A 19,023-nucleotide genomic window follows, 5' to 3' on the forward strand; every position below is an offset into this window, starting at 1 on the left:
AGCAGGACTTGGCCCCTGTTCACATGGCCAAAAGTACCAATACCTGGTTTACACACAACAGTATCACTGTGCTTGATTGGCAGCAAACTCGCCTGACCTTAACCCCATAGAGGATCTATTACAGAGTATCTATGGGGTATTGTCAAGAGGAAGGTGAGAGACCCCAGACCCAACAATGCAGACGAGCTGAAGGCTGCTATCAAAGCCACCTGGGCTTCCATAACCCCTCAGCAGGGCCACAGGCTGATCGCCTCCATGCCACATTGCCACATTGATGCAGTAATTGATGCAAAAGGAGCCCGACCAAGTATTGAGGGCATTTACTGAACAGACATTTCACTAGGACAACATTTTGGATTTTATAAACATTTTTCAAGCTGTTGTTATAAAGTATTCTAATTTACTGAGATAATGACTTTTGTGTTTTCATTGGCTGTAAGCCATAATCATCAACATTAACAGAAATAAACACTTGAAATAGATCGCTCTGTCTGTAATGACTCTATATAATAGATCCCTCTGTCTGTAATGACTCTGTATAGTATAGGAGTTTCACTTTTTGTATTGAAGAACTGAAATAAATTAACTTTTTGATGATATTCTAATTTAGTGAGATGCACCTGTATATGATGTGTGATATATATAAACTGCTCAAAAAAATAAAGGGAACACTTAAACAACAGAATATAACTCCAAGTAAATCAAACTTCTGTGAAGTCAAACTGTCCACTTAGGAAGCAACACTGATTGACAATCAATTTCACATGCTGTTGTGCAAATGGAATAGACAATAGATGGAAATTATTGGCAATTATCAAGACACCCTCAATAAAGGAGTGGTTCTGCAGGTGGGGACCACAGACCACATCTCAGTACCAATGCTTTCTGGCTGATGTTTTGGTCACTTTTGAATGTTGGTTGTGCTTTCACACTTGTGGTAGCATGAGACGGACTCTACAACCCACAGAAGTTGCTCAGGTAGTGCAGCTCATCCAGGATGGCACATCAATGCGAGCTGTGGCAAGAAGGTTTGCTGTGTCTGTCAGCGTAGTGTCCAGAGGCTGGAGGCGCTACCAGGAGACAGGCCAGTACACCAGGAGACGTGGAGGGGGCCGTAGGAGGGCAACAACCCAGCAGCAGGACCACTACCTCCACCTTTATGCAAGGAGGAACAGGAGGAGCTCTGCCAGAGCCCTGCAAAATGACCTCCAGCAGGCCACAAATGTGCATGTGTCTGCACAAATGGTTATAAACCGACTCCATGAGGGTGGTATGAGGGCCCGACGTCCACAGATGGGGGTTGTGCTCACAGCCCAACACCGTGCAGGACGCTTGGCATTTGCCACAGAACACCAGGATTGGCAAAGTCACCACTGGCGCCCTGTGCTCTTCACAGATGAAAGCAGGTTCACACTGAGCACATGTGACAGACGTGACAGAGTCTGGAGACGCCGTGGAGAGCGATCTACTGCCTGCAATATCCTTCAGCATGACCGGTTTGGCAGTGGGTCAGTAATGGTATGGGGTGGCATTTCTTTGGAGGGCCGCACAGCCCTCCATGTGCTCGCCGGAGGTAGCCTGATGGCCATTAGGTACCGAGATGAGATCCTCAGACCCCTTGTGAGACCATATGCTGGTGCGGTTGGCCCTGGGTTCCTCCTAGTGCAGGACAATGCCAGACCTCATGTGGCTGGAGTGTGTCAGCAGTTCCTGCAAGATGAAGGCATTGAAGCTATGGACTGGCCGCCCGTTCCCCAGACCTGAATCCGACTGAGCACATCTGGGACATCATGTCTCGCTCCATCCACCAACGTCACGTTGCACCACAGACTGTCCAGGAGTTGGCGGATGCTTTAGTCCAGGTCTGGGAGGAGATCCCACAGGAGACCATCCGCAACCTCATCAGGAGCATGCCCAGGCGCTGTAGGGAGGTCATACAGGCACGTGGAGGCCACACACAATACTGAGCCTCATTGTAACTTGTTTTAACCCCTTAACAACATTAGACGTACTAATACGCGTCTGTGCCCTGGGACCTAAGAGCCAGACCCGTATTAGTACGTAATCGCGATCGCGCACGCACACAGGCTGTGCGGGCGCGATCGCCGCCGGGTGTCAGCTGATTGTCACAGCTGACACCCGGTACTATGTGCAGGGAGCGGTCACGCACCGCTCCCAGCACATTAACCCCCGCAATGCTGCAATCGAAGCCGATCGCAGCATTGCGGTGGCAAGGGGAGGTGATCGCAGATACTCACCTCCTCTTCCGGCTTCCAGCGCTGTCTGCCGTGGCTTCCAGGATGTTGCCATGACGACCCGATGTCGTCATGACAACATCCGGGTCACCAGACAACAGGAAGATTGTTTGGACATGCGCAGTGCATCTCCAAACTATCTTCTCCCTGTCCAGCGCTGACAGCCTGCACGGCACAGGGATGGTGCTCCATCCCTATGCTGTGCAGGCGATCAGAATAAAAAAAGTGAAAGTCCCAAAGTGGGACAGAGTAAAAAAGTGTAAAAACTGTCAGAAAGTGAAAAAAAATGTAAAAAAAATTGTAAAAATATATAAAAAAAAAGAAAAAAAATAATCCACCAAAAATAAAAATATAATGTACCCATCAATAAATATTATTCTAAAAAAAAAACCAAACAAACAATAAAAGTACACATATTTAGTATCGCCGCGTCCGGAGCAACCTGACCTATAAAACTGTCCCACTAGTTAACCCCTTCAGTGAACACGGTAAAAAAAAAAAAAAAAAAAAAAAACGAAGCAAAAAACAATGCTTTATCATCATACTGCCAAACAAAAAATTGAATAACACGCGAATAAAAAGACGAATATAAATAAGAATGGTACCACTGAAAACGTCATCTCGTCCCGCAAAAAACAAGCTGCCATACAGCTCCATCAGCCGAAAAATAAAAAAGTTATAGCTCGCAGAATAAAACTATGCTAAAAAATAATTTTTTCTATAAAATTGTTTTTATTATGTAAAAGTGCAAAACATAGAAAAACGATATAAATGTGGTACCACTGTAAACGTACTGACCCGAAGAATAAAGCTGCCTTATCAATTTTACCACACGCGGAACGGCATAAAAAAAAAAAAAAAAAACAACTCTTGAATTGTTGGTTTTTGTTTATTCTTCCTCCCAAAAATCGGAATAGAAAGCGATCAAAAAATGTCACATGCCTGAAAATTGCACCAATAACAACGTCAACTCATCCCGCAAAAAACAAGCCATCACATGACTGTCTGCCAAAATCTGGAAAAATTATAGCTCTCAAAATATGGCGATGCAAAAACTAGATTTTACAAAAAATGCGTCTTTTAGTGTGTGACAGCTGTCAATCATAAAAACCCCATATGATTCTGGTATCGCTGTAATCGCACCGACCCGAAGAATAAAGTCGTCTAATCACTTATACCGCACGAGGAACGGCGTAAAAAATAAACTTTCGGGTTAGGGTTGGGCTAGGGTTAGGGCTAGGGTTAGGGCTGGGTTTGGGGTTAGGGTTGTGATGGGGTTGGGATTTTTTTCAAAAGTAAGAAAAAAAGATGACGATATGGCGACTAGTGTTGAGCGCAAGTGCTCGCTACTTGAGTTTGCATCGGGTGCTCGAGTATGCATTGAGTATCGTGGGTATTTGAGTGACATGCTCGAGTCTCCGCCCCATATGCTTCGCGGCCAAAAAAAATTTGCGGGGATTGCCTGCCATGCACGAGCGATCCCCGCATGTTTTTTTTTTGGTGTCTAATAACCGTGAAACATGCGGGGCAGGGACTCGAGCATGTCACTCGAGCACACGCAGTACATGGTGCATACCTGAGTACCCAATGCAAACTCAAGTAGCGAGCACTTGCGCTCAAGACTAATGACAACTTATTCAATATGATGACCTAATGTTATCAAATACTGTGTCGTACCTCTGGGTTCAAAATGTTCACTATACACCTTAATAAAATCCTTGAGGGGTCTAGTTTCCAAAATGGGGTCACTTGTGGGGGAGCTCCACTGTTTAGGCGCATCAGGGGCGATCCAAATGCAACATGGTGTCCGCTAACAAATTGAATGGAAAATCGGCTCAAATTGTTAGCGGACGCCATGTTGCGTTTGAAGAGCCCCTGTGTGCCTAAACATTGGAGCTCCCCCATAAGTGACCCCATTTTGGAAACTAGACCCCCCCCAAGCCACCTATCTAGATGCATAGTGAGCACTTGGAACCCCTAGGTGCTTCACAAATTGATTCGTAAAAATGGAAAAGTATTTTTTTTCCACTTTTTCATTTTTACGAATCAATTTGTGAAGCACCTGGGGGTTCCAACTGCTCACTATGCATCTAGATAGGTGCCTTGGGGGGTCTAGTTTCCAAAATGGGGTCACTTGTGGGGGAGCTCCAATGTTTGGGCTCACAGGGACTCTCCAAATGCAACATGGTGTCCCCTAACAAATTGAATGGAAAATCGGCTCAAATTGTTAGTGGACACCATGTTGCGTTTGGAGAGCCCCTGTGTGCCCAAACATTGGAGCTCCCCCACAAGTGACCCCATTTTGGAAACTAGACCCCCCAAGGCACCTATCTAGATGCATAGTGAGCACTTTGAAACCCCAGGTGCTTCACAAATTGATTCGTAAAAATGAAAAAGTGAAAAAAAAAAACACTTTCTCATTTTTATGAATCAATTTGTGAAGCACCTGGGGGTTCCAAGTGCTCACTATGCATCTAGATAGGTGCCTTGGGGGGTCTAGTTTCCAAAATGGGGTCACTTGTGGGGGAGCTCAAATGTTTGGGCACACAAGGGCTCTCCAAACGCAACATGGTGTCCGCTAACAATTTGAGCCGTTCAATTAGTTAGCGGACACCATGTTGCATTTGGAGAGTCCCTGTGTGCCCAAACATTGGAGCTCCCCCACAAGTGACCCCATTTTGGAAACTAGACCCCCCAAGGCACCTATCTAGATGAATAGTGAGCACTTGGAATGCCTAGCTGCTTCACAAATTGATTCGTAAAAATGAAAAAGTGAAAAAAAAAACACTTTTTCATTTTTACGAATCAATTTGTGAAGCACCTGGGGGTTCCAAGTGCTCACTATGCATCTAAATAGGTGCCTTGGGGGGTCTAGTTTCCAAAATGGGGTCACTTGTGGGGGAGTTCCAATGTTTAGGCACATCAGGGGCTCTCCAAATGCAACATGGCGTCGCTAATTATTCAAGCAAATTTTACAATCAAAAAGTCAAATGGCGCTCCTTCCCTTCCGAGCCCTGCCGTGCACCCAAACAGTGTTTTTTCCCCACATATGGGGTATCTGCATGCCCAGGGGAAATTGCGCAACAAATTTTGGGGTCCATTTTTTCTTGTTACCCCTGTGAAAATAAAAAAAATTGGGTCTAAAGTAACATTTTTGTGAAAAAAGTTAAATGTTCATTTTTTTCTTCCACATTCCAAAAATTTCTGTGAAGCACCTGAAGGGTTAATAAAGTTCCTGAATGTGGTTTTGAGCACCTTGAGGAGTGCAGTTTTTAGAATGGTGTCACTTTTGGGTATTTTCTGTCATAAAGACCCCTCAAAGTGACTTCAAATGTGATGTGGTCCCTAAAAAAATGGTTTTGTAAATTTTGTTGGAAAAATGAGAAATCGCTGGTCAACTTTTAACCCTTTTAGCTCCCTAACAAAAAAAAAATTTTGGTTCCAAAATTGTGCTGATGTAAAGTAGACATGTGGGAAATGTTATTTATTAACTATTTTGTGTGACATATCTCTCTGATTTAAGGGCATAAAAATTCAAAGTTTGAAACTTGCAAAATTTTCTAAATTTTCGCCAAATTTCCGTTTTTTTCACAAATAAACACAAGTGATATCGAAGAAATTTTACCACAATCATGAAGTACAATATGTCACGAAAAAACAATCTCAGAATCAGGGGGATCCGTTGAAGCGTTCCAGAGTAATTACCTCATAAAATGACAGTGGTCAGAATTGTAAAAATTGGCCCGGTCATTAAAGTGCAAACCACCCTCGGGGGTTAAGGGGTTAAGGACATTACATCAAAGTTGGATCAGCCTGTAGTGTGTTTTTCCACTTTAATTTTAGGGGTGACTCCAAATCCAGGCCTCCATTGGTTAATAAATGTGATTTCCATTGATGATTTTTGTGTGATTTTGTTGTCAGCACATTCAACTTTATACAGAACAAAGTATTCAATGAGAAGATTTCATTCATTCAGATCTAGGATGTGTTATTTCAGTGTTCCCTTTATTTTTTGAGCAGTGTATTTCTATATACAAATACAGTATGTATATGTACTTAAGCCAGTATATATGTGGGCATATACAGTGCCTTGCAAAATTATTCATACCCCGTGAACTTTTCCACATCTTTACATGTTACATCCACAAATTTAAATGTATTTTATTGGGATTTTATATGATACCAACACAAAGTTGCAAGTGTTTGAGAAGTGTAAAGGAAATTATACAAGGTTTTTTAAATATTTTAAAATATAATTCTGAAAATTGTTCTGTGCGATTGTATTCATACCCCCGGTAGTCTGTTCCCTCTAAATAAAATCCTTAGTGACCAATTCCCTCCAGAAGTTACATAATTAGTATATTGCATCCATCCAGGTGTAATTTCTTCTCAGTATAACTACAGCTGTTCTGTGACGGCCTCAGAGATTTGTGTGAGAACATTAGGGATCAAACAGCATCATGAAAACCAAGGAGCCCACCAGACAGGTCAGGGATAAAGATGTGGAGAAGAGTAAAGCAGGGTTAGGTTATAAAAAAATAGTCCAAGATCTGAACATCTCACAGAACACTGTTCAATCCATCATCCAAAAATGGAAGGAGTATGGCACAACTGCAAACCTACCAAGACATGGCCATCCACCTAAACTGACATCCCAAGCAAGGAGAGCACTAGAAGCAGCCAAGAGGCCCTTGGTCACTCTAGAGGAGCTGCAGAGATCCATAGCTCTTCAAATTCTGGCCTTTTTCAAGACATTTTTCAATGCAAGCCATAAGAAGTCCCCTGCGCAGTTTGCAGTTTATAGTTTGCATGTAGGGGACACAGCGAACATGTGGGAGAAGGGGCTCTGGTCAGATGAGACCAAAGGAGAACTTTTGGGCTAAATGTAAAATGCTATGTGTGGCAGAAAATTAACACTGCACATCAACCTGAAAACACCATCCCCATCGTCACACATGGTGGTGGCAGCATCATGCTGTGGGGAAGCTTTTCTTCAGCAGAAACAGGGAAGCTGGTCAGAGTTTATGGTAAGATGGATGGAGCTAAATAAAAAGCAATCCTGGAGGAAAACCTCGCAGAATTTTGCCATGGCTTAAATGGTAGCCAGTATCATGCAGGGCACAGTCACCGGTATGGACAAGTGAAGTGAAGACTTTTTCAAAGGCTATTGCTTGGAATTAAACCCTATGTGAAAGCATGAAATTAATTTTCCAGTGAATGCAAAAATTAAGCAACTTTTCAAATCATCTTGATTTAAAAATATTCCACTGGGTTTTCTACACAGTTTAGTAGTATGATGTGCAGCTGTATGATACTGTGACATCTCCACAGCTACCTTGTATATGATCTAATGCTGCAGTCATGTATTATTCCCTCGCTCCTTTCTAACCCCCTACTTAGCACCGTACAGGCGTCAGATGAGGTCAGTGATATTTACACATTGCAGGTTGTATATCCCAGAGGAGACTTCTGGGTGGCATTTTCTTCAAGAAATTGCCGCTTACACAGGCCGGTCAGTGTGAGAGAGGGAGGAAGAAGGAGGCACAGAGACTGGAGCATTGCAAGAAGGAAGGAAAGAGCAAGAGTATGCATTACGGGAAAAGCCCACTGAGCCCCAAACCTGCAGCTGCACAAGCAGATATGTGAAAGGAAGCTGCTCTTTGAATAAAACAAAGCAAAACTGAAATCTGCCAACATACAGACAGAAACTTGAAACTCTCATACTGCCCAGATACCTGCAGTATCTATAAGAGATTTATTTTTTGAATAATTAGCTCTGATATTTGTTGATGGATTTGTTTAAGAGGACTGAAATATCTCTTATCTATTAACAATTCACTCTTTGATTAAAGGGGTTGCCGGATTTTCTGCTGAAAGTCTGCAGTCATTCTATGTGACTGCAGACTTCTGAATCCATACAGGGCGTGCAACGCACACTGTCAAGATTCTTCTTTATTGCCGGTTAGAGTGTTCGGTTATGTGATCACAAAGTATGCGATTTTTGAATATGCGAGTTATGTGCCGACTAGATGCGCTCAGCCTCGGTTAATACAAGTGAATTGAACGAGGCCGAGCACGTCTAGTCGGAATGTGGCCGGAAGTAAACCGATTACAGACTTGTGGTCATGTGACCGTTCGCACTCACCAGCCATACCAAGGAATCCTGTAAGGATTCAGAAGTCTGCAGTCACATAGAGTGACTGCAGACTATTAGCATAAGACTGGACAACCCCTTTAACGGCATACAAAGACCTCGATACGTCAAAAATTTTTTCCAGAATTTTGCCGTAAAACTGCTTGAAACAGCCAATTTGTCCGCAGCTCAAAGTTTTGCAAACATTTTGTGTCTCTTTGCATGTTTTATCGTTTGTTCTCACCGAATTACACAATTCATATCAGTGAAGTGTTTCAACATGAATTATTGGGTTGAGTTTTCTTTTTAGCAGTGTAACAGTGTAACCCCTTAGATGCTGCACTCACTATTGACCAGTAAATCTGAGGGATTAAACTGCTGGGATTGGAGTTATCTCCAATCTTGTCTGTTATAACCGAAACCTGCCTGTATATTGCAGACGACTACGGCTGCGGAAGAGCTGAGCCCGCACTTTACAGCACCATTTCTGCATGGGAAGTACGGCACAGAGCAGCAAAAGGTTAAGTGCTCACCGCATACAGCTTCCATTAAATTCAATTTTAACATTTAAGATTTGGAGCTTTGGATCTGAGATGGAAGATTTAATAGAGAATTAATCACTAGAATTCAGCATCAGCACCTTAAAATGCAAGGTAGAAATTGTGAACACACCGGGTCTTGCCACCTTTTCTTTTTCTATTTTCTTCTATATTTCTGTATATTTTAATGTACTAAACTTTGCTTGGAAACTCAAAAGAAAGAACTTTAAAAAAAAAAAGAAAGAAAAGAAACTCGCTTCAAAGTTACCCAAAACTTTTCTTGAGCTGAAATAAGTTTTTACAGTTTCTTTCTTTCAAGTCAAAAGTATCCAAATTCTAAAAACTCTGAACTTTCTTAAAGTTTCCCGAGGGTCCTCTTAAGAGTTCCAGACTTTAAGGACTCGGGAACCAAATGTCATATATCAACAGGGCACTTAGAAACTTTGGCATTGAACTTCCATCCTTATTTTCCTTCCCTTCCTCTGAATTGTAGGGTAAGCAAAAATCTTAAATTATTCTATTCTCAAGTCACTGAAGGGCCAGCAATTACATATATTTAATTCTTCTAAGACGTATCGTGTCTGAAATGTTTCTTTACGAGCGTGGTTAGAGGGAATTCATTACGGATAGGCATCAGTGTCAAACACAATATCGTTTGTGATGGGGGGGAGCGAAGGAGAAAGAGTTTGCCTGGATATTTGCCACACTGAAGTGGGAGTTACTGAAGCATAATTAACGGCTTCTGTGAAGGATAATTGAGACCTATAACTCATCTGCTTTTGCCTCGTTGCTACATAATAAATTTCATCTCCTGGCGGTGGATGATGTCATACAAATTAATCGAAGTTGCCATTTTTGAAAAATGCCATTAGGGATGCTGTAAAAACGCCAACGAGTCAGACTTATGGCTTCCACAATGATCAGTGAATTGTAAAGAGACATGTCCATTAAACTGTAACCTACCAGGAGAAGTCTTTTCACATCACCGCTTGGTTGGGTCATGTAGGAAGAACGCTTAAAGATGGGGTCATAACACTTAAGAAAGCAAAGCTTTAGTCCTTTATGTAACTCTCAGCTGTCTATTAAGTCGCCATTATCTGATCATTTGCCCCTTTAAGAAGTTTCAAAACTTTTTTATTTGTCTTTTGCGTCCTTAAAATCTTTAGGGGAACTGGTAAAGAGTCTTACAGGCAATGATTCATGGGAAAAGTATGCAGATTGGCTTTCCTCCAGTAGGATGAGGGCTGTGTCTCTAGCGCCACCTATCGAAGTTAGCTACTACTGCAGCATGAATAAGGATGTTAACCTCTCCAAAAACCCATCTGAGACAGCGCCTGTGCATGGCGTCTGAATTGGCTAATAGCCTTAGTCATGTTGTAAGGCTTGTTAAAGGGTCAGACATTGGCTTACAGGAAGGATGGAGCTAGAACGACAATCTTCTGTCTAATAGAAGTGAATGTTCATCTTAAACATCTTTTTTAATCCTTTGTTAATTGCTTATTATTTCATGACAGTAATTTGAAATCTGTTTTTCTGATACGACGCTCCAAATCTTCTGTATAAATTTAAAATTCTGGCAGTCACCACTAGGGGGCCCTCAGGAGCTCATTGCGTACTGTCTTTACATTAAGCTTAAAGGGGTTCTCCGTACAAAATAAAGTTTTTCCAAGGGACTGAATATGTAAAACATAACAAACTCAGTAATACTCACTTACCGGCAGAGATGTACTGGCCCTCGAGCAAATCTGGCAGTGCCAGATGGGTCGGTCCGGCCATGGTCTACATTAATTGTGACACTGTTAACAATATCGGCGTCCACGGGACAGCAGTACTGTTAAGAGCTGTGGCGGAGCACAGAGCCAGCAATCATAAATCAAGTGCACAAAGAATAAGTTGTGGTGGGGGCTGCAGACACAAAGTAAGAGGGTTAACAGAAAGTTATTTTGCAAACCTCTTCCACTAATACATAATCACAAGAAATTGCTCTTTAGCCAAATAAACCCAGATTTTACAATATCACGTCCAGTTGCATTGAGATCTTGTTTCGCAGAGGCGCATTCTGGACACCCTTGCCCCGGGTGAGCAGTTCTAATGCAGCACGACAGGGGGCGCTGGTGCAGAAAGACAAGCTAGTGGGAGCGACAGTAACAGATGTGACAGAAATGGAAAAATGGCCTCTGGAATAGCTTAGCAGAAACAAAGACAGCAGAGCTGGAAAAGCAATGTAGCAGAGTTGACACAATGTAGCAGAACTGACTTAGCAACAAAGTGATGTAGCAGAGGTGATTCAGCAAGTTTGCAATGGAGGCTAATATCATAGAATCCTAGAATGTTGGAAGGGACCTCCAGGGTCGTCGTGTCCAACCCCCGGCTCAATGCAAGTTCACTAAACCATCTCAGACAGATGTCTGTCCAGCCTCTGAAGACTTCCATTGAAGGAGAACTCACCACCACTCGTGGCCGCCTGTTCCACTCATTGATCACCTCACTGTCAAAAAGCTTTTTCTAATATCTAATCTGTATCTTCTCCCTTTCAGTTTCATCCCATTGTTTCTCGTGTTTCCATGTGCAAATGAGAATAAGGATGATCCCTCTACAGTGTGACAGCCCTTGACGTATTTGTAGACAGCTATTAAGTCTCCTCTCAGTCTTCTTTGTTGCAGCTAAACATTCCCAAATCCTTTAACCGTTCCTCGTAGGACATAGTTTGCAGTCCGTTCACCATTCTGGTCGCTCTTCACTGAACTTGCTCCAGTTTTTCGATGCCTTTTTTAAGATGTGGTGCCCAGAATTGGACACAGTATTCGAGATGAGATCTGACCGAGGAGGAGTAGAGGGGGATAATTACTTCATGTGATCTAGACTCTATGCTTCTCTTAATACATCCCAGAATTGTATTTGCCTTTTTTGCTGCTGCATCACACTGTTGACTCATGTGCAGTCTGTGATCTATTAGTACAACCAAGTCTTCTTCACACGTGCTGTTGCTTAGTTCTATTCCTCCCATTCTGTACATGCTTTTTTATTTTCCTTGCCCAGATGTAGTACTTTGCATTTCTCCCTGTTAAAAAACCATTCTGTCAGTTGCTGCGCACAGTTCCAGTTCCAGTTCTAGAGTCAACAAAGTTGCACAGCGAGACCTGATGTAGTAGTGCTGGAACAACCATGACCGAAATATCAGAGTTGAGTTTGCAGTGTAGCGGCAGGAATGCCAAGTACCTTAAATACTCAGGCAGCAGAGCCAAGAGAAGTAACAGGAGTGATACAAAAAATCTTTACCTGTGGGTCCGGAAAATGATGACATTGGTTTGTGTCCTTCTGTCTTCGTTAAGTAAACCTTATGAAATATAATAATGAACATAGAATCTGAGCAAACGCTCCGTCCGCTGCAGGAAAAAATAAACTGGTAAATCAGTATCTCATCGACGATGGCCCCAAAATAAAAAAAAAAAAGGTATTTGGAGAAATAAATGCAAATGAAATTGCGATGGGTGGAATATATCAGGGAATAATGAGACGGTAATTGGTTTTAACAACAACATTTTCAAGTCTCGCTGGTATTTTTAAGAGTGGAGCTATTTGTGAGATCGGAATACTGTAATGACTTAGATTACATGGAGACAGAATCCAGCCCATTGACATTTTAATGCCCTTTTTGACAAACATTAAAGGGTCTGACTTGCAATTGCAATCTCGTAATAGATTTTTTTTTTTTTCCAACCATCTTCCGCCAGCTACTTTGTAAAACTTGGAGTGAGAGAATGGAAACATAACCAGCGGATTCTGTTACTTTGTTGTATTTTAACAGAAGGAATTTTGTTTGTTACAAACACAAACTGGTGATGCAGATTTACTGTTCAGACGATACATAGGGCATGTGTTATCCTTATCACGCAGGGTGGGAATACACATTATGGGGGGACGAAAAAATACCCAACAGTGATCTTAGATTTAGAATGTATTTTTATAGATATTCAGCTTCTTTCACATTGTGTTTACCTGGTGCCACCACTAGGGGGAGATCACTGCATGAGGACTTATGTACTCAGAAATCTGTATGCGCTGAGCTCTTCAGCGCCACCCAGTGGTTGTAACAAGCAGCGGAAGTTTTATCAATTCACCTTACGGCTTTGTAAATTAGAAGTCTGTATCAGAAAAAAATAGTGCTGTGACCCCACTTTAAGATATATTATGTTATTGATGGGTACAGAACACTGAAGCAGATAATAAATGTAGGAGTTCCAAAAAAAAAGAAAAGGCAATGAATGCACTATTGTGCTTGATAAGAGGCCCGTGACCACTATTGATCCTGGAGCATTGATCGCGTTCAGTGTCAGTGCTGGGTGTAGAAAGTGTCAAATTGGACAATTGCACGGAGTCCCTCATTACTAATGGGACCAACAAGAACAATATCGCCATGCATTAATTAGTGGTGTAGGGGGGTATACCTCGAATATGAATTTGTAATTTTACATGAGATCTTTAGGAGCTTATTAATTGGATGCTGCATATTATTTAGGCACTAAATGTTGGAATTATGTGGACATATGTATGACCATTGCCCTACGTAGCAGTATTATATGGGTTGTATATGGGAATGTTAACTTGGCACTATATGATGGTATTAAGTGTTCTTATTGGGTATTATCATAACACAATGTGGCAATATTATATCGGCTGTATATGGTACCCTATAGCAATATGTAATGTGCTGTATATGGCAGTATTATTTTGGCACAATATGACAGTGTTATGTGGGTGGTATAGGGTAGTATTATCTTGGCATTATATGGCACTGTTATTTTGGCACTATATGGCAGTGTTATGTGAGCTGTATATGGTTAGTAGTATCTTGACACTATATGAAACTGTTATGTGGGCGGTATAGGGTAGTATTATCTTGGCGCTATATGGCAATGTTATGTGAGCTGTATATGGTTGTATAATATTAGCGCTAGATGGCAGTGTTATGTGGGATGTATGTAGTAGTAGTATCTTGACACTATATGAAACTGCTATGTGGGATGTATATGGTAGTATTATATTAGCACTATATGGCAGTGTTATGGGAGCAGTATATGGTAGTATTATATTAGCACTATATAGCAGTGTTATGTGAGCTGTATATGGTAGTATTATATTAGCACTATATGGCAGTTTTATGTGAGCTGTATATGGTAGTATTATATTAGCACTATGTAGCAGTGGTATGTGGGCTGTATATGGTATTATTATATTAGCACTATGTAGCAGTGTTATGTGAGCTGTATATGGTAGTATTATATTAGCACTATATGGCAGTGTTATGTGAGCTGTATATGGTAGTATTATATTAGCACTATATAGCAGTGTCATGTGAGCTGTATATGGAAGTATTATATTAGCAATATATAGCAGTGTTATGTGGGCTGTATATGGTACTATTATATTGTACTATTGTGTGGATTAAACTCAGAGAAAAGCTGTCAAAAATAGAAGTCAGATCCACATGTTGCTTGTTGCCCAGGGTCCCATTTTCTATAAAATTCCATAGACTGCCATATTGGGCACATATCTAGTGCATGCCAAGCATTGGTGTCTGCAGCCGCGGATGGCTGCCATTCCTTTACTGTCCCCCAGTCCTGAGCATGGAACGTCCCGTGGTACAGCGCAGTAGACGTGGCTCCGCTGACAGATGGATCACGTTCCGCCGACGCCTCAGAGGTCGGCTCCATCTGTGTCTTCCGTCAGCTCCGCAGTCTGTTTCCCAGAACTTCCAATTGGGCTGATTGATGTAATCATTATGGTTTTGTGACAGCTCAGATCCCATTCACCGCCATGACTTCTCCGCAATATGGATTGCATGGCAGAGGAAGGTAATGGATCTTACAAGGGCACAAGCTCCCTGCTGAAAATCAACTGCATGAACTTGAAACTCCAAATCAAATGTGCCGCAGGTTGTGAAATATGTCTCACCCCGACAGAAAGTAACTCGTGCGATGCTTAAAGGGGAAATCCAGCCAGAATGGTCGTAGATACCGTTCAGAAGATGTTGGACCACCGTAAATCCCCATAATGGAAGGTCTCTATAGAGCGGTTGGACACCTTTTCACATTTTTACCACCAGGAACATTCATTTTTGTGCATAAAAGAGGGGGGTCCCATAGCAAAGATCAAATTGGTCCCCAATTATGGTGACACCCAGTACAGAACAATTTCCTTTCTCATCCGTATCCTTTCCAACACCCTAGAGATAACCCATAATTTCCAATTTTTCTGGAATGTCCAAGGGGCTCCTGTAAAATAATCAGAAACCAGCCAGACATCCGGAGGAGTCGGAAAACCTCACAGGCGCAGATGAAGCCTCCAAATACCCGGCACGTCCAGTAGGATTCTTGTGCATGACGCCGGGATCCTATTGTCACGCAAGGTGAGGGATGGAATAAGTGTACAACGACGGGAAGAGGGGGAAGGGAGCCCAACGACTAGGGAAAGGGGGAGAGGAGACCCCTAGGTAGATCTAATATCACCCTGCCTACCCTACTGTCCCTATATAGGTTCTGCACCTATCGCCGAGCAGGAACCTAAGCTCTCAATATCCCTAGAGCTTGGCCCTAGATACGGAAGGGACGGCGTGAGCACTGGTCAGGCCCCACTACAAACAAAAGACAACAAGGTAAACAAACAAAGGGGATACACTTAGCTTGAGCAGACACCGGAGAGATAATGCCAACTGTCCTCCAAGGGCACCAGAGAAGAAACTAGCCGACTGCTAGTGCTCCAAGCCAACACAGAGGTACATAGAACTATCACCGGTGACTCTCTGGAGAAACTGAGACTATTTAACTACCCAGCAAGGGTGTGTCAATTAGCAGCAGAAGGTGGAGGTCACTGTTGGGTCCTAAAGGAAGAAGGATAAAACTAAACTACAGAGATGAGGGAATCAAGAAGGCGTCTGCAATGCCAAGCGCAGTGACCTTCTACAGCTGGATTCAGAGCGACTGTCTGTCGCACCTGACACACCCGTGACACCTAAAAACCGGGGAGCTGGACGTTCCCTTCATTTTTGTATATGCAGACACACTGTTCGTACCCATGGCACCTGGTAGGTGTGTGATCCTGGTAGAGAATGAAGGTTCTCACCTCCCAATATCAGAGTGGACTATGCCCACCATGTCCAGACTCGCTCTCTCCACGTTCCCCATACCAGCTGCGTGGTCTTTCTTTGTGGTCCTGACGGTGCTCTATGGTCGGCTCTCGTGGAAAAGGGTTCTGAGATCATTCACTTTGGAAATCAGATTTAAGAAGCTACAAATTCTCCCCAAGGTGAAATGCAACGAGAAAATGATACTGTGGGTCCATTTTGACCGGTCCGTAAAATGCAGATCCACAATATGGCTGTGTGCATGCTGTCACAATAAACGCCAATACTAATCCATATCAGCCCAATACTTAAAGGGACTGTCCAGTGCAGCAACCTTACTAATACCGTATGCTTCATGTCTTACTGGTGCCTCCGTCTTCACTTATAAGCTCCAGTCTCAGGTCGTGGCAGTGTCCCTTTCAGCTTGTGTTTCCTGTGCCAGGTATGAAGGGGGCTGGCTAGCTAAGCCAGCCTCTTTCTCTCCCACAGCTATAAGTACACAGAGAAGGGTGGTGGATTATTCGCCTGGAAACCTAATGAATGCTAGTAGTCATTGAGGAAGTCACGGGTCTTAACGCGGTTGTCCACTTCAAAAAGATTGCACTCAATTGTGTTTAGAGGGAATCTGTTACCTGGTTTTTACCCTGTAATCTGAGAGCAGCATAATGTAGAAACAGAGACCCTGATTCCAGCGATGTGTCATTACTGGGCTGCTTGCTGTAGTTTTGATAAAATCACTGTTTTATCAGCAGGAGATTATCACTAGAGGACTAGTAAACCTGCTGCTGGGTAGTCCAGACACGCCCCCACCACTGATTGGTAGCTTTCTGCCTATGCCCTGCATATACACATGGCTGCCAATCAGTGGTGTGGGCGGAGTTATACAGAGCTAAACATTCAGAGAACTGCTAGATCTGCAGCAGAGAAAACAGGGATTTTATCAAAACTATAGCAAGCAGCCCAGTAAGTGACACATCACTGGAATCAGGGTTTCTATACATACATCATTCTACCCTCCAATGCAAAAACCTGGTGACAGATTCCTTTTAAATGAGTAGATTATAGTCTACTAATGATCTTCACCTCTAATTGATGTCTTAGATAGGGCAGCTCTACTTATGAGCCAGTGTTTGTTACAGGTTTCCTGTCTCAGCTAAAGGGGGCTGGCTAACTGCTCATTTCGATAGCTAAGCCAGACCCCTTCTATAGCTAAGCATTGGCTGTGATGCAGAAGGTGGCCGGCTTAGCTATTATATGAGTAGTCAGCCAGCCCCCTTCACACCTAGCACTGACCGCTGCCGACCAGCAGAGGCCGATAGTGGAGCTGCCAGGACCGGAGCCAACATCTGAAGATTCGGGAACCTTTCCGTACATGTTTTTTGTTCTGGGCACCCGACATTAGGTTGCCGCTTATCTCCACGGTCCTGGACTTCTGTACTTCCAGCTGTAAACTATTGAAGACCGTCAGCCAATTTTTTGGATCATTTTTGTCCTCAGCTGGATTATTGGACATTTTATACCAACGAATTCCAGATTAAAGGATTTTTGCTCTTTAACTGTATGGAATCCACCATTCATCCCGCCGGAGTGTAAGTACAAATGGCCTCACTACGAACAATCTGATTTGTGAACGGCAAGTTTTATGCTAATGTTTGATGGAAGTGCGAGCATTTGGCGGCGCAGTATTACGTTTCGGCGCTGATGAATTATCCCGGTATTCTCATCATGATCTCTAATGCCTTTTTGACCTGATTTGCTCTTAAGTAGCTCAGCTCTCGAAGACTATAATTCTACTAAATGATTTCCCAAATGTGGGGGAGTCAAACTGTGCAATCCTAGACAAACCTCACACTGTGCCACATTATATTACATACAGACGTTAGTGCCGGGAATTAGCATTTTGCAGCAACGTACGGAGCAGACTTATAATTAAGTAGCAGATATTTGCAGGACAAATGTCAAACCGCTCCTCTGTTTTTGCATAAATAATGCATATGTTACGATATCAGTGATAGCGGCGGCTCCGTATGGTAATAAATCCCCCGCACTGACTGACAGAAATATTATAACTGCTCAAAGAAAGAAAAGAACATTTACTGGACTGGTGGGCACAGCTCAGTACCTCCGATATACTCCAAGAGTTGGCATTGCCATCCTGGCCAGATGTGTGGTGATAGGCAGTGGACCCTCTTACGAGCAGAATCAGACTGGTGCGGGGTCTATTGGAGCCCTTGTCCATACACTTAAAGGGATGGTCCTAACTTATCCACCTGATATGGTCCTAGCTTATCCACAGGATCGGTGTAAGTTTGCTGATTGCTGGGGGTCCTATCGAGAAAAGTCCCACCAAGAACGTGGCTCTGAAGTGCTACGGTCATGATGTATCACTCCGTTAATTGTCTATAGGACAATCAATGCCAGAGATAGCAGAGCATAGAGCTTGGGTATCTGTGGCAGTCTTAGTGGGACAAGCCTATCACCCTACTTACAGTGGTGGCCAAAAGTATTGGCACCCCTGCAATTCTGTCAGATAATACTCAGTTTCTTCCTGAAAATGATTGCAATCACAAATTCTTTGGTATTATTATCTTCATTTAATTTGTCTTCAATGAAAAAACACAAAAAGAATTGTCCTAAAGCCAAATTGGATATAATTCCACACCAAACCTAAAAAAGGGGGTGGACAAATTATTGGCACCCTTTGAAAAATCATGTGATGCTTCTCTAATTCGTGTAATTAACAGCACCTGTAACTTACCTGTGGCACCTAACAGGTGTTGGCAATTACTAAATCACACTTGCAGCCAGTTAACATGGATTAAAGTTGACTCAACCTCTGTCCTGTGTCCTTGTGTGTACCACATTGAGCTTGGAGAAAAGAAAGAAGACCAAAGAACTGTCTGAGGACTTGAGAAACCAAATTGTGAGGAAGCATGAGCAATCTCAAGGCTACAAGTCCATCTCCAAAGACCT

Source organism: Phyllobates terribilis, unplaced genomic scaffold (genome assembly GCF_046119375.1).
Source record: "Phyllobates terribilis strain yellow unplaced genomic scaffold, ASM4611937v1 Scaffold_8__6_contigs__length_399053987, whole genome shotgun sequence".
Classification (NCBI taxonomy): domain Eukaryota; kingdom Metazoa; phylum Chordata; class Amphibia; order Anura; family Dendrobatidae; genus Phyllobates; species Phyllobates terribilis.